Source organism: Phodopus roborovskii, unplaced genomic scaffold (assembly GCF_943737965.1).
Source record: "Phodopus roborovskii unplaced genomic scaffold, PHOROB, whole genome shotgun sequence".
NCBI lineage: Eukaryota > Metazoa > Chordata > Mammalia > Rodentia > Cricetidae > Phodopus > Phodopus roborovskii.
The window spans coordinates 4,743,653-4,769,655 of NW_026126563.1; positions in this window are offsets into that span (position 1 = coordinate 4,743,653).

Consider the following 26,003-nt stretch of genomic DNA (forward strand, 5'->3'; position numbering starts at 1 on the left):
AATGGCCGCCATAACATTGTCAAACTAAGCAAACCTCAAAATAAGGAAGATTTGGGATAAAACACAATATGTCACCATAAAGGAGGCGATACCCCTAAAGGCATAGCAATCTCGAAAGCGTGTGCATCTAAGGTAAGTTGTTTTTAAAGTTTAGAATGCAAAGTACGAAGGAAGAAGTAGGAAACCTCAAGTTATAATTTAGACTTCTGCTTCAACTCCGGGTTCAGGAACTCTACAGGCGTCACCCCCAACTATGTGGCATTAAAAAAACTGAGCAAAAGGACAGTTCACTGGTCTTTTGTACTGATTATATAATAAGTGGCAAGTCAACTCTCTTTCCAAATCTGAGCAAGTGACCCAGGGAGGCATTGAATACAGCTCCTGGGCCTGGGTTGCCTGTAGGAGAATCCATTGGGTAGCCTGGAGGACATGGCTCCTGGAACTGGGTGCCATGGATGCAAAGGACAAATTACCACTGGAAAGTCATGGCCAGTGGCTGGAAGCTTCTAGTGACTTGTGTGAGGACAAGAGACCTCTGAGACTGCAGTCAGGATATTTTCATATTCTTGGCATTTGAGTTGAATTTCCCAGTGCTTATAAAATGTGTCTGGCCAAATTTCCAAAGCATCCAGGAAAGTGACAATAAATAAATAAATAAAATAAGATGGAGAATTCTTAAAAATAAGAATACTACAATTTGTTCATAGGTCATGGTTGCAGCTTGGAAAACAGAGGAAGAAAGAAATTTAAGTCAGGCATTTTACATAAACACAGGGAATGAAAACTACAGATAAGAGTAGAAATTACTGAAATTTAGAAGCAGTAAAGAAAATTATAATAAGGAAAGGGTCATAGCCTTATCCTCCCCCCCCCACCAAAGGAAAATAAAAGGTGGTGAGAAAAGTATCTCTGAGGTCAGGCAGCAGTATTGTCTCATACACAGAGACATTAAAATGACACTAATGTGTAATCCTGCCCTTCAGAGAATCTAGGTTTGTTTTGTTCTCAGCAGACAAATGGTGGCTAAAGTGTGTGTGTGTGTGTGTGTGTGTGTGTGTGTGTGTGTGTGTAATATTACATACATATAACATATATAATAGTAAGTGTATACATTATAGATACATAGTAAGCATACATAAAGGACAAGGGTCTAATGACTTAGAAGGAACAGAATCTCTTCGAAGATGTAAACCAGCCTTGTCCAGTCAGGAAATCACTGGTAAACCAATAGCCCTGAACCTATTACATTTAGGTTCATTTAGAAAGAAATGAAACTCATAAAGCAAACCTCAAATAAAGGTATCTTTATTATCAAATTCTAATAATGGCTTAAGAAAAAAATAATAGTAATTAAAAAAAAAGTCCTCAGAAATTCTAACTAGAAGAATGTGTAATTAATTTTTTTTAACTTACCTTGTGAGACCCACATTGTCCTGGTATCAAAGGCTGAAATGTGGTTAAAACTGGACTTCAATATACGTCATGAGCGCACATGGAAAGACCTGTAATAAGAAACACCAACACCCTGGATCCAGCAAGAAATAAAAAAGACTTATGTCATAACTAGTAAAGCTCCAACCTGGAAATATGTAATAGCAGTAACAACTAAAACTCAGTGGATTTACCACATCAACAGGGTGAAGAGGAAACCAACTACAGAGTCATGACTAAATTTCAGCACCCTGTTCATGACAGGCTCAAATCCATCAGGAAATGGGATATAGCCTGGTAAAGGCTGTATACCAAAACCGACGCCTGAAACTGTAGGAATGGAAAAGACTGCTTCCCTTCAGAGCTGCACACAAGCAAAGGTAACCACCCTTGCGTCCTTATTCGGCATCACACTGAAGCCAAAGCAATTCAAGGGGAAAAGGAAATTGTGAAAGCCTCATATCATTCGGAAGGACAGCATAAATGTTCTCTATCAGTGGATGGCGGCCTATACAGAGAATTCTCAACGTACTGCAACGGTGCCTAAAACTAACAAGCACAAACTGAAGTGGCAAAGAAATAGCCTTTCTACTTGTGTTTAAACAGTGAGCAGTATCTATTGCTACTGAACACTTAGTTATAAATCCAGCATCATTAAAAACAAATGTGGCTACACATTAAACAAGTGAATGTAAGGTGTCTTGCTTGTCAAATAGTTTGTTTCTTCTCCCGCTCCTAGATGTTTAATGAAACAAGTACAATTTCTAGTTTTAATTTTGAAATGGATGAGATTTCTTGTACATCACAGTTTGTCTCTACCACCTCGGCACAGTCTAACATCTTCTACAAGTACAGCCTCCTTGTTTCTAGTTGGAAGGTAGTAGTTGGAAGAGATGGTATCACCTACTGGAGTGTCTATTGGAAGAGAAAATTTCCACTTTTGAATTCAGCGTGTAAAAAAAAAAATGCAGCAACAGTAGATTTTAGATATGCCTGTGTATTTAACATGAAGCATCAACTGTGATGGGTTCCCTTGTCATTCACTGCGCTCCCCTGCAGTAGCCTGTAGTCTACAAGAGTGGGGATTTGGAAAAGAAACGTCTAAACCTCCAGGTACTTTCTCTGTGACCTGGAATCCTGCAGGACTCTTCACCAGCTGGCTGGCTGGCACAGGAGTGGCAGTTTGTCGAGGTTCTCCGTGAGGACCAGCCTCTCGATGCAGAGGGTTCAATGGAGCAAATAAGGGACCCCAAGTCACATATCAAAGAGAGTCAGAGAGTTAGTTCTCTCCTGTTGCCTCGTGGTGCCTGAGAGTTGGAGCCCTGTCAGCCAGCCGATGTGCAAGCGCTTCCCACTGACCTATCTAGCCTACCCACAATTCCTCCACTTTTCCTGAACCTTCTTATCTATCATTACAAACTAGAGGAGTAAGTCTTCTGGAGTTGATAAGAAAGTCTTTGGAGTAGATGCATAAATATAACTGATTTTATGAAAGAACTTGAAGATTTCCTCTCACCCATCATCAAAACATTTGACAATAAATGCTGGAGGGAAAGGTTTGGGGCTATTTAGACCTTATGTTTTCTAGGCCTTTGGTGAAGAGTTGGAAGGATGAGGCCCAGATGGTGATACACACACACACACACACACACACACACACACACACACAGCTTACACTCCATCCAGTGGAGAGTAAGTAGAAATAAGTTAAAGGAACAAGACATGAGGAGGAGCAGCAAGAGATGGTGCTGTGTATGGACGTTGTGTATGAACGTCAGGCATCGTCTTTTCTGCCGGTCGTAAGCAGAGCTCTGGATCTCACATACACTCAAAGATCCCCCCTCCACAAGGAACAGATTCAGGAATTAGAAGTGAATAGGACCCAAACACCATGCCTATGACAACACCAGATTTAAATTGTTCTATTAAAATCAACATAACTGAAGAGAAAATGTTTCAAGTAGGAAATGGCAAAGAAAAGATAGCCACTTTGAAAATTAAGCTACTAATGTATTGTTGAAATTATTTTACCATGTTCATATATTACTCCGGAAAAAAAAAATCTCCTACAGCTCAAGTATCCAAACGTAAATGGGGCTTGGGGGATAAAAGCCAGGGTTCCTACAGCTCTGACAAAGTAGACTCAGTCACTGGCCCCAATATGTCAACCAAAGAAACAAGTGATTGCAGAGAGCCGAAAGAGATTCAAATACGGCTGTACGGGGAAGATGAACAAATAAGAGAGTGGCCCCTCTATCCATCTCTGAGCCACTGGTCTAAGGGTAGTGTCTCACTACAGAGAGTACAGGGGTAAGAGGTCTGCAACATTAGAGGTCCTGGCCAAGGTGTGGTCTGGTTGGGTGGGTGTTGTCACTTTGGGTTCTGCAAGAAGGTCATAAATCTTCAGCTCAGGCATCTCTGGAGGAAATGAAGTAGTTCTCCAGAGATGATTGATGGCTCCTGCTCCAGGGTGTGGTCTCTGGTCCTTCAGGCTAATTGTTCCCATCTGGGGGTATGAGGGTCAGCTGTTCCTGGAATTCAAGATGGCTTAAGAGTTAAGGACAAGGACTCAGCCTGTATGGGCAAATGAAAAATTAACAGAGGCAGGGACTGAAACTCTCCTGCTGCCTTGGTGGATTTGGGAGCCCAAGCAAGGAGCCCGTGCCTTTAAGCAAAGGCAGCTTGGAAGGCCTTGTTTCAGGTCCCCTGCCTATGCTGAGCCCTCCACTCCAAGGTCACAGGCTGCTTTAGCCTGGGAAGATAACACAGGACAGGGCTAAGCTCTTGTTAAGATGGAATCTTGTTAAGATGGGTCAAAGAGGAAAGGCTTTAAGCTTTTCCACAGGGAAATATGATGTTAAAGTAATTTTCATTCATCTCTAAACAAGAGTTTTCATTTTAAAGCTTTTTGAAAAATCTCTAGGTCTTTACAACGAAAAGGAAATAAGACTATCTCTATATTTGAGATGTAAGAAAACTTCTGTAAAAAAACACAGAGGTTGTTTTTTTATGATCCCTAAGGGGAAAATCTGATAGCTATTTAGAATGAGGATCTGAGTATCCATGATGGGTTGCATAGCTTTAAAAATAATTTGTTGGCTTTTAAACCAATAACTCCCCACTTCTTTGTAAGGTAAATAGCTTCTTTGACCTCCAGGCTACAGGGACAAGGTAAGGTCAAGCTCTGGTGTCTACAAGACCTTAAATAAGCAAGACTGTCACGGTGGAGTAGAACAGTGTACCCCAATACTGACATGTCTACCTGTTTCTGGGCTCCAGAGAGAGCTCTGGGGTCTCTAGGCTTCTTAGTCAACCAGTCGGTTCTGGAGCAAGCTAATTCTGGAATTCATAAGTCAGCACACATACAGCTGGTGCTGGAAGACAGGAGATCTCTAAACTGTCTCCACAAGAAGGCTCCCTGTCTTGACTCTTCCTGGGGAGACAGGAACACTTCTTTAGAGGCATAAGGAGAAAGGAAGCCAAGGACAAACGCTGCCAGGGAGGGTAATGGAATAAACAGGGGGAGGCGCGGCTCAGACTTTCTTTCAACTGCACGTGTGCCAGGGCCCAAGGCTCGGGTTGAGGACTCCTCGGTGCTGTAAGCGACATCCCCCCCCCCCCAGTTTCTGCTCCCTCTCCCTCTCAGCCAGCACAACAGAGAATGAATAACTAAGAAAACCAGAGACTGGAGGAACCACTACCAAAGGCTGCTCAGCAAGGGCTACAACTTTCAATGTGTGGGAATGCAGGCAGCATCTACTTGCAAGGATCAGTCTTTTATAACAACACTTCTCAGCCGACTTGAAGAATTACCTGTGCCAGCCATTTCCGGGTGCCTACCTTACCATCTGTCCATGCCACGGTATGCTCGGTCAATGAAAAGATCCAATTCTCACCTCAGTGGTATCAAGAGGCTCTTCATATTTTAGCCAAAATGGGTGTTCATAACCCAGGGACACAGGCTCAGGTTCCCCAGCATTCTGTGTTCCAACAAGGACTTTTATAAAAACAGAGCGAAGACAAATCATAAATCAGGGTGCTTTGCAAACACATTGGTGGAAACATGAAGTAGATGGAGGCACGGAAAACCTGGGAAGTCTCAGCTCTAGACCTCAGATGACATCTGACAGCATTCTTAGTCTTTTGGGTGATGGGAACTAGGGGGTCTGTTCATACATTCCAAAGGATTTACCTAATGGTCACAAAGATGTTAGTTCACATACAGCGTGGATAATAAATGGCTATTAAAGGGGCTTAAGATTGACCCAAGAATTTGGCTCTGGACTTGTAACATTCCAACATCTCCACAACCATTAAAATGCGATCAGTTTACAGCCTGGTAGACTGTGCAGTAGGAGGGAATGGGAAGGAGTTCTTTCCAGGAACTCTTCCAGATTGTATTGTATCTCTCTCTCTCTCTCTCTCTCTCTCTCTCTCTCTCTCTCTCTCTCTCTCCCTCTCTCCAATCTCTCCAATCTCTCTCTCTTCCTTCCTTCCTTTCTTTTTCTCTCTCTCTTTCTCTTTCTTTCTTTCTCTCTTTTTCCTTCCTTCCTTCTTTCTTTTTTATTAATTTATTATATCGATATCCATACAATATATTCTGATCATAGTTCTCCAATCCTCCCAGATCCTGCCCAACTCCCCATTCTCCCAAATCCACATCCTCTCTTGATCTTTCTCATTAGAAAACAAACAGGCACCTAAAAAGATAGGAAGGAAAAAGGAATAAAATAATAAAAAATATTAAAACAAACCAACATAAAAACAAAAAGCCAAAGCAAGAAACATGCATAGATGTGGAAATATGCACACTGGCACACATAGAAATCCCACAAACACAAAGTCAGAAAGCATGGTATATAAGCCTTGTAGGGAATGGGGGGGGGAGAGTCCAAGACAAAACAGTACAAGACAAGGAAACCTCCAAAAATACTGTTGAGTTCATTTGGTGTCTGCAGGCATGGGCTACACACATAATGAGACTTCTTTGGAAGAAATGATGTTTCCTTTATGAGTGGTTATTAATTGGAGATAGCCCTGGGTTAAGGCTGTGGGCTGTGTCCCTTCCACCGTCAACACTTGGACCCCATCACGACCAGACCTGTGGTGTGTGTGTGTGTGTGTGTGTGTGTGTGTGTGCGTGCATGCGTGCTGTGTTTAGAAGGCCTTGCTTGCTTCCTTGGTGTTCTCTGCCCCCTCTGGCTCTTAAAATCTTTCTGCCCCCTTTTCTGCAGGGTCACCTGAACTGTGGAAGGTGAGCACCGATGGTGACGTCCTATTTAGGAGGGAGTGTTCCAAGTTCTCTCATTCTCTACACATTGCCCAGCTATGAGTCTCCGTAGTTATCCCCATCTACTGCAGGAGGAAGCTTCTCTGGTGATCTATGAGTGTAGCAGAATCTCATGGGGGGGTCTTTTTGATGCTTCGCTAATTCAGCAGAATAGTAATATTTGGTTTTCCTCCACATCCCTGGCCTACTTCTTGGCCACCTAGGCAATGTCTGGGATGGGATCCTTTGAATGGAGTGTGCCTTAAACCCAGTCAGATAGTGGTTGGTCAGTCCCACGGGCTTTATGCCACTACTGAATGCAGACCAGCATTGGAGACTGAGGGCCTGTAGCTGGGCTGGGCTTTACCTCTCTCTTTCAGTGGTGTGTGGACCCTCCAGTGTCTTCAAATGTCAGTAGGGCGTAGTCTCCAAGTTTGACTTCCACAATGTTCAATGGGTTCTGTAGGTGCAATCTTCAGCAATAGCGCCTCACCAACAGTTCTTGGAGAGCACCAACAACCTTTGCAATAGCCTGGGTTGTTTTGAGGTTCCCATGAGGCCCCTTTGCCCAACAACTCGATTAGGAACTTGTGTTCAAAGTTCTCCATTGCCTCATGGGGCAGGGTTGAGACGGGTTCTCGCCACAGGTCTATAATGGTCTTCATGTGGTCTAAGGCTCTAAAGTCCCCATGTGTGCATAGATCACACCTGGCAATCAAGTAACCAAGTGATACCTCTAGTCAGCGAGACAGCCTGCAGTCAGCCACCCAGTACTCTCCAGCTGAGCTGCCCAGGGCACTCCCAGCACCACCAGCACTGAGCTAAAGAAAGTCTGCAGACAAACTATCACTTTAGGAAGGTAAGTATTCCTGACCTGGCTTGAGAGAGGGCAGACATAAAGAAGGGATTTCCTAAGATCCAGAGACATCCCTTGTACCATGTGCTGAGTCTTGGAGCCTGCTTTGGCTTGTTTCCTGTAGATAGCTTAGGTCTGGTCGTATTTCTAGGGCAGGCAGAAATCTTCCCAGTGAGCTCTTTAGAGAGCAAACATCAGAACTTCAATAGCACATTATGAGGTAATAAATATAATACCGAGGTGGGTCATTTCTTGAAATGCCCATACTTCACACGGTAAAACCCTGAAGTAGCCACAAGCAAATCAAATCGAAGGAGGTGGAGAAAACCCCACACATCTTCAAAAAAAAAAAAAAAAAACCATGAGCTAAAGTGATTTCTTAGTACAAGAAAAGGACCAAATGGCTGGGATTCCCTCAGGTTTTATTACCGAGTGTCCATTTCCGGTTTTTGTTACTCTTTATTGCCTCGGAACACAAATGCGTCTGTCTTGGATGGGGCTTATTTTTCCCGGCCATTCCCCACTGCATTAGTGACAAAGGTCCATCAGTGGGGCCCATTCCATTTGAGTTTTATCACTTCAATGGACTCGGAAGGGCTGGATGCAATTTTAAGCATAAAATAAAGCCATGATTTCTGCCGACTGAAACTGGCTCTGAAGACTCACGTGGAAAGGTGCCGACAGTGTGATTCATATGGGCAGGGAAAGAAACGACCTCCAGCGCCAACAGTGCCAGCCTGTTGCACTAGAAACCCACAGAATCTGAGGAAGCACACCCAGGACACCAGTGGCCAGGTGTAGTAGACATTCCGGATGTCTACTTCAGAGATTCTGGCCGGGAGAGTCGGACGCGATTGCAAGCATTTAAGTTTGCTCAAATGAATTGCTTTGGGATACCACCAGGCTTTCTTACTTTCTTACCAAGACAGCAAAAATGCTTCCTCTTCTTATGACACAACTCGTCCCTGGTTGTCTATTCTCTTCCACCACTTCCTAGGGATTCTCTCTCCCCCCTCCTTTCGCTCTCTTTCTCTTTCCTCCCCCCTCCCCTGCTGTTCCCTTTACCTTTGGGGGCGTGGAATTTTGATTCCTTGAACCCTAGGGCCTCTTAAGTCTTTGCAGTTATGCACTCTGTTGGTGTTCAACTTACTCAGCTTCCCCTGTAGAGCGTGAGGTCATGGAATGAGGAGCATGTTCACAGTCTGAGGGAGTAGGAGGCTCAGAGGTTTTGACTGAGGAAGGCTCCCAATATCCACTCCTCAGTGTAGAGTCTGGGTGTCCAAGGCCATCTGATTTCACTTTTCTGACTGTAACTTTTTTTTTTTTTTTGTTGTTGTTGCCAATCTGAAAGGGTACTTCTGAAGAAATCTGATGTCTGCAGTTTGCCTGCCTCTCTTTGTTTCTGGACAACGCTGTATGTACAGAAGACCACCATGGAATGATTATGTTACCTTATAAGTTCATGGCATGCAGGTGTGTCTCCCTCCTCGGCAGTGAGTATCCAAAAACAGATGAGGCATTGCAATATTGAGGCTGGTAGGTGGCTGCTCCAGTGAACCCTGACCAATGAGTTAGATCCTGGTGCCCAAATGGTGGAAGGTGAGAACCAGCTCCTGATTGTTGTTTCCTAACCTCCAACGCATGCTTACACACACACACACACACACACACACACACACACACACACACACCACACTAAATGAATGTAATAGAAAATTACCAAAAAAAAAATAAGCACCTTATTCCCATTTGTGTATTTCTCCAAGGGAGAGAAACTATAATACAGCCATAAGACCCTCCATTATCATGACTTGTACAGACGTCTTTAGTTTACAAGGGAGGGGACAGAAGTAAATAACTTCATTTTCTTCATTCATTACTTGGTTGGTTGCTGGTGCATTTGAAGCAAGATCCAAGTGTCTTGAATCTCAGTTCCAGGCTCTTTCCACCAATTATCTTTATTTGTTCAAATTAACTTACCATGTGCATTGTAGTTGCTTTGAACCTAATAATCATACAACCCTCTCCACGTGCATTCATCTAGATAGTCTCCGTACATGCTTGAAACTAGCAAGGACAATCGATGGTTGGAGGATGGCGTGAGTGATGAAGCATTTTCTTTGGTGATGACATTAGGAGCTTCCATCATGTTTCCAATATCCACCTAAACGAACACACACATGTAAACCATTGCAAGCCATTTAGTGTAGGCGTAGTGTAATTATTTTTCTTTTGGAAAAGACAAGTAGACATAGCTAAATTTGAAACTTCTGTGCAAAAGATAACCATATTTTGCTGTTGAGTAAATGTCTGCAGTGTTTTATGAAATTATAACTGCTGTTCCTTGTCCATAATTACTGTTGATTTCATGATTAAAAGTCCCCTTCTGTTATAAGGTGTCAGGCTCCTTGAGAAATAAAGGGAACTTAGTTTAATATTTGTTGAGTTTGCTAACAATAAGGTATAGACTCAAGGGGAGAGGGGGATATAAGTTACCCAAATAAAAAAGTGAGAGAAACTCCTGAAATGTGAGACGGGAATAATTAAAACTTCAAATTGTCTTAAAAGCAGATGTCTGTGTCCACTTCTAATAGATTATTCCCTGGGACCACAAGATGTTAGCCAGGGCTAGGATTACCCTGGAATACTCACCATTCCTGAGTGATGACCTCCAAGGGGTCACTGGTGACTAACTCACAAGTTCTTACTGATTCCAGAAGGCAGGAATCCTAATCTAAACCTCAGATGTCCACAAGCTATAAACCTTAACACACAAGCCCTTATCTGACTATTGTTGAGAGGGAACTGAAGTCCATGCATAGGCACGGGCCCTTACACATTCCCATATAATGGCCTTTTTACCTTGAGTGGAATCTTCTGGGATTTCATTTGTGTGTATCGAAATTCCACTGTATTACTGACTAGTCCTCCATGCTATTCATGTACCTGCCCATTTAACACTGAATGTCACAGCTTTAAGGGACACTCCTGTACAGGTTTTTGTAAGAATATGGGTTCTCATTTTCTGGCATTCACCACCAAGAGTGCAGTATCTGTGTTGTGTGGCAAAAACTTTGAGGGTTTTTTTTTTTTTTTATGAGAAATTGCCAAGCTGTCTCTCACAGTGGTCATATCATTTTATATAGCTACTGCAACTGCACGGAGCAATCCAGTCTCCTCGCAACCTTGCCAACAGTTGGTAATGTCACCATCTCTTATGGAACTCATTTTGATAGGTGTGGAGAGATAGCTCACTGTACTTTTAATTTGCATTTCCCTAATGGCTAATGATGCTAAACATCTTTTCACGGGCTTACGTACCATCTGTATACCCCTTCAGAGAAAACGTCTCCTTACGTGTTTTACCCATTTTCTAATTGTTGTTTTGTTTGGTGTTTTGACTGCTGAGTTTCAAGAGTTCTTATTTATTCCACATCTCTGTCTTTCCAGGCTTCTGGTGTTTCTTCTGGGGGGAGGAGAGGGAGTCAAGTCTCTGCCCTCTGGTCTGCACGGGGTTTGGAGTGAGTTGATCAGACGCTGTGTGGTATTGGGTGATTCCCAGTCGTCTCCATCCCTGGGTGATTCCCAGTCTCCATCCCTGGGTTCTCAGGGTATCACCCTCCCCTTGGGTTACATGGTTCCGATGACTGTCAGCTTTTCCTGTTGATGTATACTCACAGGCAGTTCATCTGTGTGTGTAATGCTATGTCTCCTCACGTGAAGTGTGGTGCCCTTACAGCAGTGTGTTTCCAGCCACGCCACACCCCCCATACTTCTTGATCACCATTCATGCTGTAAATTCATTGGTTTTCTTATTTGTATAGTAATAATCTATTACAAGAAGTGAGCTAATAGAAAAAAAATCATTTATAGTTCTTTTCTTCCTAAGGCTCAGGTTTTTTTTCATGAAGCATTACATTTATTCTATCAGAAAAGCAAAACTTCCCTTAACATTTATGTCCTTATGTATTTCATTTGTATTTATGTGTGTGTGTGTGTGTGTGTGTGTGTGTGTGTGTGTGTTTGAGAGAGAGAGAGAGAGAGAGAGAGAGAGAGAGAGAGAGAGAGAGAGAGCCCATTTTGTTTTGTGTTGGCCTAATACTCCTGAATATGAGGCCTACCACAGAGTGCAGTTGACATACCCAGTTTTACTACACTGAGGAAAACTTGCATCTCTCAGCTCCTATCTATTGCAAATAGCTCTTTGTTTAGTGACAGGACAAAAGAGGGTATCCAGTAGTCTTGATAATAGCTTATAATTAGTGGTGTTAAGCATGGGGTCTACAGGACCCCCTTTGGCTAATAATTCAAAAAAAGATATTCAATGTCAGCCATGATGGGACGCAAACTAAAACTACTTCAAGATCTCTTCTTTACCCAGTCAGAGCGGACGGGATTAACACAGCACGGCGCAATATTACTCAGTTCTTAAGAAAAGCTGAATTCTGAAATTTGTAGGTTAGTGGGCAGAGCTAGAAAAAATCATCCAGAGTGAAATGAACCACAACCAGAAAGACACACATGTAGATGATGTGTTTTAAGCTTTAAGCATGTGCATTTCCGTCCAAATAAGCACAGAGATTAGGTACCTGGTAAGAGATAAGGATGGATGATTTTACAGATGGGGAAATAGAATACAATGTTATAAAGCAATAAAGGAGAAATTGGAATACAAGGATTAAATGGGAAGGGGACTGAGGATTGGAGTGAACAGAGCTAGAGATAACTATATGGAGGCCTTTTGAAAAGCCATATAGGAACCTACTACTGTAGAAAGTTCTTAAAATATATAAATACATAAAAGGAATATAATGAAATTACCATATAAAGGGAGAGACAGTGCCCCTATCTGGCATCATATGCTAGCAAACAAAACTCCCAGTACCAGGAATGGGTTACCTTTTTAAAAGTCCTTTATACTTTGAACACGAAAATGTAGATAAATGATTTGAGACTTTATTTATTAATGTAAGTATTTAATGACAGAATTTTCCCTCAGAACACCATTTTTAATGCATCCCACACATTTTGAAAACTGTATCTTATTTAGCTTAGTTAAAATATTTCACTAATTTACTTCATAACATATTCTTTGGTGTGCACATTATTCTGATATATGTATTACTTAATTTTCAAACGTTCAGGGATTTTTGTGTAAATTGTTGTTATTAATTTTTCAATTTGACTCAGTGTAACCAGAGAACATGTTTTTTTTGTACAATTTCAGTTCTGCAAGAATCACCTAATGTTGTTTTCTTATCGATATGATTTTTTAATAAATTCAGAGAAATAAATAATGCCTACGTTTTCTATTTTTGAAAACTCCCTGGATTTCTGACGCTGTTCACCTACCAGGGGTATCCTGTCTGCAAGCATCTGTCTCATTAAAGGCTTTGCCTATAAAGGGATAGTACAATGCCTCTACTATCTTTCAAGAGGGCCTAAGAGTTAGAGCTCTAGGTCTAGAAGGACGAATAACACCCAGGATAATGAGCACTCTGTAGGTCATGAAATCCAAGACTTGTGGCCTCCTAGATAAATCTTTTTCCAATCTTTGAGTCTGGATTCAGGTGACCTTACTGAAGGATGGACAGCACTTATCTCCTTTTCCATCACTGGCAGAATACTTACCTGCCTATCTCGGTTCTTCTCTGTGACCATTTCCGAGTCATCACAAACTTGGTGCCTTCAAGAACGCTGACATCAAGTTGCAAGCAGGGACACACTTCATCTGAGTCTAGAGAAATGGCTCCACATCTGCCTCTCGCCTTTGGCCTCAGGGAAAGTCCTTGGGTTGTCAATGTGCCACCCCATTCTCTCCTCCATCACCACCAGCCATCCCTTCATCTCCTTTGACCTTTGTCTCTATGTAGAATCAAGTACTTTTGCATAGAACCCTCCACCACCACGGCCTTGGCCCAACTTAATGCTCTTTGCCAGGACTCTATTTTCAAATAAAGGTCACTTCACACTGTAGGAAGGTTAAGAGTCCAGTCCAAGGCATCTTCTTGGAAGAAAACTCTAGACATTTAATTTTAGCAAGTTCTACAATTCTGATCTTTGAATTGCCTTCCAGTGACTCATTTTGTGTCAACCTTACCTCCCAGTTACCTAGACCAACACTCTCAGATCTCATAGACTGTACCTTTAGATGTGATTACATATATAATGACATTGGATTTATTGGTTATATTTCTTGTTGTTATCATTAAAATATAGGGAGGAAAGCAACTTAAAGAAAGGGAGTTTTTTTTTTCACTTTTTCACTGGTGAAAAGACTAGGCAAAGCATGTGTTGAAAAGGGATAAAGGGACACTGATGATTGCTGGTGGCTCCAAAATCCAGGAGGATAACAGGAATTATGTTGCAGAGACCCCAGAGAGAGAGCAGCCCTAGGGGAGGACATGGAGGGCAGAACAAGGCAAAAGCAGTATGTCGGGGGGTCGGGAGGGGGTTGTTCTGGTTCTTGTCACCACACCACCACATGCTCAGTGACAGAATTCGAGTCAATCAAGCATAGGTTAGAGAAACACAGTGTGTGCGCCGTGTGTGTGCGTACGTGTGTGTATGCATGTGCATATGTGCATGCGTGCGTGCATGCATGTGTGTGTGCGTGTGTCCATGCGTATGTATGTGTGCATGTGCGTGCATGTGTGTGTGCACATACATGGGTTTGCAAGACAGAGAAAAATTGATGAAACTGGGTAAGACTGGGCCCCCTTGAAGAGGCTAGTGTTGAACACCGCTAGCTGCAAACCACTTTTGTGGTAACCTCTCTTCCATTGAGACCGTAATTTCTGATTTCAGGCCTTCCAGCTGACTCTGTGGCTCCCACATGGACCACACTGTATGCTCTTATTATTGGATTCAGCTGCTCAGAGCTGTAGTCAAACCTATAAGGAAGCTATCATTGCAACACTCAGGCTATTGTTTGAGCAACATGATGTTGCAGCCCAGACAGTGCATAGAGAGAACCAAGCACAACTTGTGGGCATTGACTATTTGTAGGAATGTCTCCATGGGTTCCCTTCACATCACCCTGGCAGTAAACACTAGAGTCGAAAGGAAGACTGAACACATTTATTACTTACATGAAACATTTAATCAGAAATCTGTCCGGGGTCCAGGATACCTCATGGGGGCATTCAAGATATAATTAATAAATATGAATTTAAAACCCACCAGTAGTCTAACAATAAAGCCATCAAATTTGAATGAAAGTTTTATTACTTTAATTAATATTACACTTTTGAGAAGATCTTCCAACACACACACAACTACACATACCCAGATTCATTGCCATTACTCAACATAAAGCCTCACATCTGTTGACTGAGTTTGTGTGAATTGGGGGATCATGTATATAAAACTACTTTGTATCATATTTACAACTTTAACCTAGGAGCAGAAGCTAACAAAAGGCTATACTTTGGGTCTCTAATGGTCAACTTATTTTGTAGATTCTTCTATATGGAATTCCTATTCTATTAAATTTTTTTTTTATGGAGTATGTAAAAATATCTGTAGCAGTCTTAAGAAGGTTTTCCCTTGTCTGTGTCTTTGTCATAAGTTTTACGTGTTTTTCTTCTATTTCAGAAAATGATTGGGTATTGGTACTAGTATCTGTCATCTATCATCTGTCTGTCTATGTATGTATCTATCTATCTAGAGGTAGGACCTCTCTATAGCTCACTATGTAGACCAGGCTGGCCTCAAACCTACAAGTTCTGCCTCACAAGTGCTGAGATTTAAGGCAGGCACCACCACATTCAGCGATATGCTTATTTCATTTCGATCCTGGAACCTTGGTAGCGGAGTACAAAGAATCCTTGCACGAGGGTACCCTAGTTCTGGCAGTGAAAAACTATCTACCTCCATTGTAGCGACATTTGTATCTGTAAAAACAAGGCCTGCCCTGCTGCTACCTGTAGTGAGATAGTCTTTCTGTGGCACTGACCACGCCCATTGGGGGGGTGGAGCCATGGGCGGAAGTGACCTGTGGAAGGAGGTCGGAGGGGGCCAGGAAAGGCTCTCTTGCTAGTGAAACTCGGACAGAAGAGGATCAGACAGAATTTCCTGGTGTTCATCTGTCTAGGTTGTAAGTTATTTCTCCCTGAATAAACATCTATTCGGCCTATTTGTTTATCCTGATCCTTATTTAACTGCGATATCTAAGACAGCCATTCTACCTCCCTGCTGTTGTTGTGGTCTGTCAAGTTCTCTTGGCCTTAGCCAAATCTGGGTGTACCAACGTTGCTGTGAGACCTAGGGTGACTGTCCAGGTGGCTTGCTGTTTCTGTCCTTGCTGCACCTTTTGGAAGTTGTCCATCTGCATTTCCTGTCTACTCTAGTATTGTTATTTTCCTTCTCAGGTCTTGATGAGGTTGAAGATTAAACTATCACAACTATTATTCTCTCTTCCTAGTTAGATATATTAGGTACTAGACTTATGTTTTCCAGCTTAGGACAACTCTGTTGTAAACTCCGTTATGCCTTCACCCTAGGACTAGATATGTAGGTCATTTTGTTCTCGATTTTTCTTTTCTTAGAGCACACTTGTTATTCACTGTTTTGTATATAGTTTTGTATTAAGCCTAAATCTTTTCTTTAGACTAAAAGGGGAATTGTAGTGAGATAGTCCGTCTGTGGCACTGACCACGCCCATTGGGGGTGGAGCCATGGGCGGAAGTGAACTGTGGAAGGAAGTCGGAGGGAGAGCTGGGAAAAGCTCTCTTGCTGGCGTGACTCAGACAGGAGAGGATCGGGTTGAATTTCCTGGTGTTCATCTGTCTAGGTTGTAAGTTATTTCTCCCTGAATAAACATCTATTCGGCCTATTTGTTTATCCTGATCCTTATTTAACCGTGATAGCTACCAGCCCCTGGTGTTTTCCAAGCTTGAAGGAAAGGTCTCAAAGCATTTGAGGTCTGAAACACACCCCTGCCAGGTGCTAGCCTGGTCCCAAGAACATCCACAATTGTGTGATGGGACTTTGTCTTGAGGGAGTTGCTCCCAGGGCCACTTTTTCCAACTGAAAGACAATGTGAGGTTAAATTCCTATCCTAGAAGTTGTCTTCTGGAGGCAGGAAGAGAGGGTTAGTGTTCACGCTGACACTCAGACATCTTTATTTCTTCCACACCGGTACCCACATTTGTGAGCAGTTGATACTAGCACACTTTAAGGTTTTTGCATCTATTTATAGCTTGATATTTAATTTCTATCTGTGTATTTAACCTTCTGCATACACTTTTCTCAAATGTTGCCTTTTAGCCTCCTACAGCCATGCTGCATTTTGTCCTCTCTACCTGAAAATCAGCCCTTAATTTAAAATCGTTACCATAGCATCTCCTGGAAGAACACTCCCCTCCCCACCAAATCCCCACCCCCAAGGTACTTTAACCAGTGGTCTTTCCCATACCCCATCTGCAACTGTGGGCATTGGAACAGATGATCCTGTCTGTCAGCCTCACACAGCCATGTCTGTGGGCTCTAAGTGAGTATCTGAAATCAATAGGGATGGAATCGTGCTAATTAAATTATAGCACTTACATATAATTACACTTATGTAAAAAATATCCACCCTGACTCGGAGCTGCTCCTGAAGATGATGGACATAAATCTCTGTAAGTGATCAGCTCTCCTTGGGGGTGGGAAGGGAAAGAGTGTTAATCTTTAAAATTATGCCGGGAAAAATTAGGATACTGGAACTACCGTAGTTCAGAGAAACCATCTGATTCTAACTCCATCACGTTTCAGTAATTTTTGCCTGTGACAATTAATTTTTGATGTAATTCTCTGAATCATTATACCACAGAAATGAACCTCCTACCCTGGTGTGTTTGCAGCATAGACTGAGCAGGCTGTGTGGGTCAATGTCTCTGGTACTATCGTATCCCATGGAGATGGATGCATAGTGATTGTCTGAAGGATATCAAGGAGCCAATGTCAGATCCAGAATGGTCCCAGAAGGATGCCCTGTGCATCTCCACAATGAGCTGTGTGTCTAAAAGCGTGGAGAGGGCAAAATACGGACTTACAAAAGGACCTGAGGGAAAAGGGACCAGAGCCCTACAGACAGTGGTCGGCACAGCAGGATCTTCCAAGGGCAGAGTCAACGCATTTCATCTCTGTTGCTTCAGATGAGCCTTGGTTTGACTGGTGTGGGTTCAGTCTCAGGCTACACTTAGGGCCACCTACAGTCATGATGAAATGACTATGCTAGGTGTTGCAAGACTCCATGAGCTGCCCCCACTCTTGGAAAGGGCAGGGCGGGTCCCCTGAGTCTGAGGGATGTCCCTGTGCTGTGTCAGCTTGACCTGGATGCTAGCAGCCTGCCTCTCGTCTACGTATTTTCTCTCTGTTTTTCTTTTCAGCATACTTTAAAGAACTTTGGACTCATTTCCTTTCCTTTCCTGAACTTTACCTTATTCGTGTCTCATCTCCTCTTTCTCGTCCCCATCGACTTCACGTCAATGAGCATCAAGTATGTTTTTAAAAATCTACTGTCCGTACACATCTTGAGCTGTGCAGGCACTGAACCCAGGCCGCAGGTGTCCATGCTTCCTCTGGAAACCCACTGCACCTGTTTGGGTCAGTGAGACCCAGTGGTCCATCAGGGTGAGAACACAGAATTCCTTTCCAAACATCTGATGCCACGCTGAGCAAGGACACCATGTCAGCTTCCAAGTTTGCTATCTGCTTTTCTGCTCCACCCACCTGGTACGTGCTGAGATGGGTCACCCCCGGGGGCTCGCAGCGCCTACACTGCATAGCATCATCTGACTTAGCATGCTGCCACGCCACCCGTTTCCGCCCTAGCCTTGTCCCCTGGATTCACAGCCCTGCGAATCCGTGGCACACCGAGGTAACTATTCTTACAACTGCATAAATAATTGCTCTGCTATTAACTGATGTTACCAGGCCCTACGAGACTGCATGAAGGCAAGTGTCTACTGAGTCCCACTAGCTTACTTCCATTTTCCTATTAATCTGTGTTCAAACAATTCCATAATACGTAGTTTCTTATTTTTGTATCTTTAAGTTAAATTTTATCCTATACTTTTTAAAATTGTGTGTGTGTGTGTGTGTGTGTGTGTGTGTGTGTGTGTGTGTGTGTGTTGCACGGTGCATGTGCATGTGGGGATGTGGGTACACATGCCCACGGCAGTGCATCTTATGTGGAGACCGGATGAGGCTATCAGGTGCTCTATAAATATGACTCCTAACCCACTGACAAGGGCTCTCTCCTTGAACCTGGAGCTTGACATTTTCATAGGCTGACAGCCACCATGTTCCAGTGATGACCCTGCCTCCACTCCACACAGCTCTGGGCTTGCAGACGAGCAAGCGACCATGCCTGGGCCCTGGGGATTTGAACTCAGTACCTCATCGTTGTCCAGCAGGCTTGTTACCTACTGAACTTCTCCATAGCCCTTATTTTATATTTTCAATATATGAATCATACATTGTAGGATATCTACTGACAAGGTTACTAGTACCCAAGGAAATTAACATTCTCATCTCAAACAGCCAACCTTTTTATTTGCATAAGAACAGCTAAAATCTACTTATTTATCACAAATCCCAGGCGCTGTGCTTCATCCTCGCCTGTAATCTTCATCTGGAAAGCATCCTGATTTGCCACCTGCATGTCCCTCCCTATCCTTACGCCCGGTGGCCATCACAGACACACAGGTGTCTGTCCCTGTGTGTTTGAAATGGGGTTTTGTGGTTCTACAAAGAAGAGCCCACATGCCATGTTTTCTTCTGCGTCTGTCTTCTCACACTTCAGTATAGAGTTCTCCAGTTTCCTCCATGCTCTGGTAAGTGGCAAGGGTTCACTCTTTGAAGGCCGACCCTATTGTATGACACACGTGCATCTTTCCTCTTTTGTCCCCCACGGACAATCAGGTTGTGTTTGTGTCCTGGCTGTCATGCACACGAACAGCCCTCCGATGTCCAGGGCACATAGATGACTTGCAAGGTGGCGATTGCATTGCTCTTGTGAATAGGCTATTCCCGTAGGATGGCTGAGTCAGGGGATAGCTCTACTCTTAATTTCTTGTAGTTTTTCAAAATGATTGCTCTGATCTGCATTCACACTGATGGCATGCAATGGTTGTTTTTTTCTTTTTTCCATATCTTTGGCAACATTTGGCTGCTGACCTTTTGGTAGCAGTCCTGATAGCAGTTTAAGTGGTGATACTGGGCAGTAGTTTTGGTCTGTGTTTCTCTGATGGCAATTGAGTGGAGCACCCTTGCCCATCCAGATCCGCCATTTTCTGTGTCTTCCTCAAAGATTTGTCTACTCGAGGTTTCTGCATCTTTCCCGGTTTCTTCTCTCCTAGGGCATTTGTGTAGGTTCTCATACTGAGATGGGTTTTTGGGTGCCTACTTTTTTAGGAATCATATAGTCCGATGAACTCATCACAAATAACACTAGGTAGCTTTCTTATTTGGAGTATAGGAAATAAGGTGTTGGAAATCTCCCTTGAGACCAGCAATTGTGTGCACTGTCTCCTTTCACCGAAAACTTCCCATCCCTGCTTGTCACTGCGGTGACCAACAAAGACTGTCCATGTTGACATAAACTAGGAATATGTACAGTCTGCATCTAAAATTTAAACAACTGTGAAGATGCCGTGCCACAAATTTGCTTCATAAAAATGCTAGGTCCATATGATGCCCAAAAATATGCAATTTCCAGTTATGTAGATCTTTGTCATTAGGTAAGTGCCATGCGAACTTTTACCTCCCACCCATGAAGACACACTTCTGCTTACTATTACCATTTCACGGATTGGTCGTGTCACGTGGTGCTTTGTGATCATATTTGGACAAAGCACGACTGACCGGAACTTCGTGTTTTAAGGAAACACCGGAGTATTAGGGAAAATCAAGGATGCCGCAGAAGGCATGGGTGGGTGTTAGTGGTCCTCCTCTATCAGATGCCCACTCACATGCCCACCCACAAACCTCCATTTCTGGGCCCAAGAAAGGTGTCATTGCCCAACGTGACAATCCCTAAAGTCAACAAATAAGAAATATCACCCCAGGAATATTCTAACTCTATCGTTCCGCCGCTTCCTAAGCTGCGCTGGATGTACTTGAGCCAGTCCCGTGAAGAATCCTATTCTCCCTGACTAGATCACCCAGGTCCTGGCAAACGAACCATGTGGGGATCCAGAGACTAACTCCAACACAGGCAGAATCTTTGCAGTTTCCTTATACCCCGTAAACCCTAGCTCACTTTACATATTGCTATTAATCATGCTCATTTTAAAGATAATTTCATTTTAATACATTGTCGATGCAATTCTCTAGGGTACATAAAAAGTAATCCGTCTTAAACACATCTGGTCGGTTCCATTTCCTGATCCTGCAACAGCCATTGACTGCTTTTAGCAGGGGGAAGTGACCTGAAGTAAAGGCATGTGAGGTGCATCCTGAGCTGTGTTCTAACTCCCAGATGTCTTCGGGGTCACTGTGTAGAGACGGTGCCGATGACTAATGGCTACATGGTACAAGGACCAGGGCTCTTCCACCAGCAACTTATTTAGTGTTAGCTGGCCTTGTTGCTAGGGACTGCACACCCTTCTCTGGGTAAGAGCACCAGTATTTCAGAGAGCCAAATAAGCTTTTTGAGAGACCCATAAATCTACAACTGTAAAAAAATCCTGGTCTGCTATTTAAGCCATTTAACTGGTCACCCAGCACTTCCTATTTGCTTAGGTGTGCGGAATAAAATTTATTGTGTCTAGAAAGCCCCTCTAGTGTTTGTATATTAGACTATGCCATATAAAACTGCTTTTTTTCCCCTTTGGTTTGTAACAATATTAACCAATGTTAGCAGCTCGACACAGTGCTGCCTGGTACCTGGAATGTGCTCGTATCATTCTCATCAGGACCTTTGCACAGTTACGCCTGTCAGTAAGAGGACAGTCACACTCTGATGGGTCGTGATTTTGTAGACCTGTGTCTTACATTTTGAACATTCTAGCTGCAAGATACTTCTTAACAGAATCACCCAGAGTTACCAGATTAGCTAATGAATACTTAGTCATTGAAGCAAAGTAAAAATTCTTCCCTTTTCAAATTAGAAATATCAGTGAAATACGGTGAATGAATTCTCCTGCATTCTACATTCTATTTGTGTCTATCCAAGGTGCGAGGAGTGTAGAAGAAAAATTAAAACACACTTGCATTGCATATGCTTGCTGATTCCAGGGAGAGCCATGGTTCAATCACTGTTCCATGAGCAGGCTGGGTGCAAACGTTTGCCTGGGGGAATTATGTTTATCTTTCTGTTGAAGAATCCTAGAAATTCCAGGGCATCATTCAATCTGGTGGGGGTAAACCTGTTAATAAGCATTTGGGGTGCATCTGTTCTCCTATGGTAGCACCAAAGTTCCAATTCTTACATCAAGCTCTATGATGCATGTTGAGTAGACTTTGTTACAGGGTGAGAGACAGGATCTCGTTTACTCTGCTACAAATGGATATTCAGCAACACTTGAAGGAGTCCTCTCTCTCCCCCACTGAAATCTTACGGTTCATTTGTCGCAGATTAGGTAGCTGTACTTATATGAATTATTCCTGGGTTGTCTATTGTATTCCATTGGGCCTGTATCTATTTTGTGCTGGTATCAAGCTGTTTTCAACATTATAGCTCTGTAGTATAGTCTGAGGTTGGATATTGTGATACCTCCAGCATTAGTATATACACCCAGAGCTGATTTAGCTAATGTAGTGTATTTGTGAATCCATGTGAATTTTAGGGATGTTCTTTTCTATTTCTGTGAAGAACGTCATTGGAGCATTGACTGGGATTCCATCAAAATGGCGTATTGTATTTAGTGATGTGCCCATTTTTACAACATTCATTCTGAAAACCCATGAGCATGAGATCTCGTTCCATTTCCTTGTGTCTTCTGTTATTTCTTCAGTTTTCATTAAAGAGGTCTTTCACCTCATCAGTTAGGTTCGGTTTATTACTAGATACTTGTTTTTTAAATGAAGTTATTAGGAACGGGATTTTTCTGTCCTCCCTGATTTCTTTTTCAGCGGGTTTGCACCAGGCACACAGAAAGGCTATTGATTTTTTGTGTGCTGATATTTTATCCTGATACTTGGGTGAAAATATTTATCAGGTTACAGAGTCTTCAGATAGATAATGTGGTAGTTTGGGTGTAATTGCCCCCCTTAGTCTCATAAGGACTGGAACTACTACTAGGTGTGGCTATGCTGGGCTCGTTAGAGGAAGTGTGTGGGGGGAGGGCTTTGAGGTTTCCTATGCTCAGGACACCACCCAGTGTCTCAGTTGAGTTCCTGTAGGACTCTCGGCTACCTCTCTAACGCCATTACTGGAGGAAAATCCTGGAAAACGCTGCACAGCAAAGGACACTATAAAGACGTAGGCACAGAAGGAGAAAGACCTTGCAGGTGTCTATCTCAGGTAAGGTGCTAACATATAGAATACCTAAAGCACTCAAAAGCTCCGGGACTTGAGAGCTGGCTCAGTGACCAGGACACAGCGGTGCTTGCAGAGGACCTGCTTTTAGTTCCCAGCACAGACATCATGACCCACGACTGTCCCACTTTAACTCAGTCCTAGCGGGTCAGAAGCCTCTTCTTCTGGCCTCTCCAGGCCTCTACTCATGTGCTGCTCATGCATACGTGCTGATAAACGCATACACAATTTTATCAGAATTTAAAACCCTAAAGAACAAAAGTCCCCATTAAACAAAAGGGTAATTTAGCTGAGCAAACAGTTTCAAACGGGGAATTACAAAATATAGCGACATCACAACAGCATTTGGAATAAGATTAATAGACAAAGGAGATGCACACACTGGTATACACGTATTTAGGGAAATTTCACACTCTTCTACCAAGAAAACGCATCCTGGGAGGAATATGTCTTACTGCTGGAAATCACATTAATTTACAACTTGAAGGCAGCTGCTGCCATTCAAGCCTTTGAGGGATTGGGGGTGGGGGTGTGTAGAAGAGTTACAGCAGAGCGCCTAGGAGCACCGTAGAGAGCTGAGGAGCACCATGGTGAAACAGGAAGTGTCTGACCCAGGGTTGAGCAATGACAAAGGCAGGGAGGACATTCTAGTGTGTGCACACAGAGGGTGGAGTTCACCCCCGGAAATACTCAGCATGCAATAGCCTGCAATAGGCACCTTTCTCTGGAGGGAGGGAAGGAGGAGGGGTTTTGTTGCGTTTTGATGTCGATCACAGTTTGAGGACGCAGCCCCATGGTAGGGTAGCAGGCGGCAACAGCGGCTATGGCCGAGGCAGCAGACACCTGCTCACATCTGGGGGCATCAGGGACAGGAGACAGGAGGACCCTAGTGTTCAGCTCCTTCCTTCTTTCCCCCTTCTTGTTCAGTCCAGCACTCTGAGGCACGTGTGTTAACGGAACCTGGAAGATACACTCAGTGCATTTCCTAGGAGTTCTAAATCCACTCAAGATGACGGTGATAATTAACCAATACAACAGCTGGAGCAAGAGTGGGCGGAGCTGTTTGTCCTCTTGATACACAGGTACCCTGGAGTGAAACCATTAAGAGGCCTAATTAGATGAAGTGACTGATTGGACAGTAGACATCATTCTAGAAGGTGTCTATAATATGCAAAGTACTATTAGTTGTATGAAAGTGGTTGATTAGCAATTGGAAATCAACATTATTTAAAAAGCTGCTAGCGTGAAAACATGAATAGCACTTTATTGACATCATCAACGCCTTGGCAATATTATTGAGTTATGAATATGTCTCACGCATCATGAGTATCTGTAACGGAGAGAGTTGGGACAGCCTCCTGTTGGCAAACTCTGTCATGTCTCCGAATCCCTACTGATTGTGGAGAGCCAGGTGAAAGTATTGCTTCTATTCCTTGGAATGGATACGTGAAATGTGGTTTACCCGGGTAGGTCTTTTCTCACGTAACTGCTCCTGAATTCTCCGTCTCTGGTTTCCGGTCTTCAAGGACAAATGGAGTCCCAGTCACACCCTCTTCTCTTCTTTGGGATTATGCCATTTTTGGGGATCCTCGATCCTCCTAAGGTGACCTGCACGGTAAATCTCACTGTGAAGTTAGGTTGGAGAATCTCCATGAATGCTTTGTGACGTTCCAAGGACAGGAAAGCACGCCACTCTCGTAAAACGATCATTTGGATTTATTTTTGAGGCAGCATCACACATGTTATCTACAATCTGTTTCTAATTCATTAAAATATTTTTATTTTGCTTTAAAGGCTCTGTGAGTTGATGGCGTGCTCTCCCAGGGTAGTCCTCCTGGATGGGGAGGGTGCAGATGCTGCAGGTATTGTCACCCATGGTTGATTATGTATATCACCATCGCCGTGTTTATAAATTATGTTTATTGTGTTATAATTAGTAGTGCTAACAGCACATAATATCAATAAGGTCGTTAAATATGTAAATAATAAATAATGGCAATATCGATGCCACCACACGGCTCTCAGCAGCATGCACATTCAGTCAGCCTAGGTCCACATTTCTCATCATCAGTGAGACATGGAACAGAGCCAATCACTGGATTACTGAGCACAAAGCCAACTGCAGAAGTTATATGTGGATTTGCTTAACCGGTGGAAAGGGCAGATAGACACACACGTTGTTTTCTTAAGAAACTGAGAATTTCTGTGTGCTGTGGCAGATTTTACAAAACAGTAGACTTTGGGAAATTAAGAGGCAGAGTTGGGGAAGGAATGGCCTGTTCAGCTTCCATTGTAGATGGAAATGTCCTCCACTGCCGCTAAATGCCCGAGGATGAGAGAAAAGCATGCACCCTGAAACTCTTCACAAGAGCAAAGACTCTGCAATTGACACAAAGGCTTTGGGTGATGTTTTTGCTGGCTGCACTGGAATCCAAGCTGGGTTAAGGTAAGCTTAATGGATAGATGTTCAAGTATCTGCAGGGCGCTGCTGAGACTATGGACCAGGATACACACCTGTATAAAGCATTAGGTTGAGGTCATTCCTTCGTGATCAGAGTGTGGAGGTATGTAGGGGTCCAGGGACGTATGCCTGCATTAGAACAGAAAGAGAATACCACGAATAGAAAGAGAGACAGCAGATGCTAAGGTCTGTTTTATCGAGGAAACAAATAAGTTTAGGAGCGTCGAGTCCATCCCAATCACAATGCAAGGGTGACAGTTATGCAGCGGGTGGGAAAGGCCAGCGTTGGCATCAGCCAGGAGGTAAAATGGTGTGCAAGAGGGGAGGTCACAGGTGAAGATCGAGAAATGGAGAAGTCTCAGATATGGTCAGATGTCGAGCTAAACCAGAAAAGAATTTTTTAAAAAGAATAAAACAAAGTTTATTCCAGCAAGGACACACTTGGGAAACCCTCGCCCAGCAGACGGGCCCTGTGGGTCTGAGAATAACATGGTGGCACCAGGTCTCCTCTCCTCAA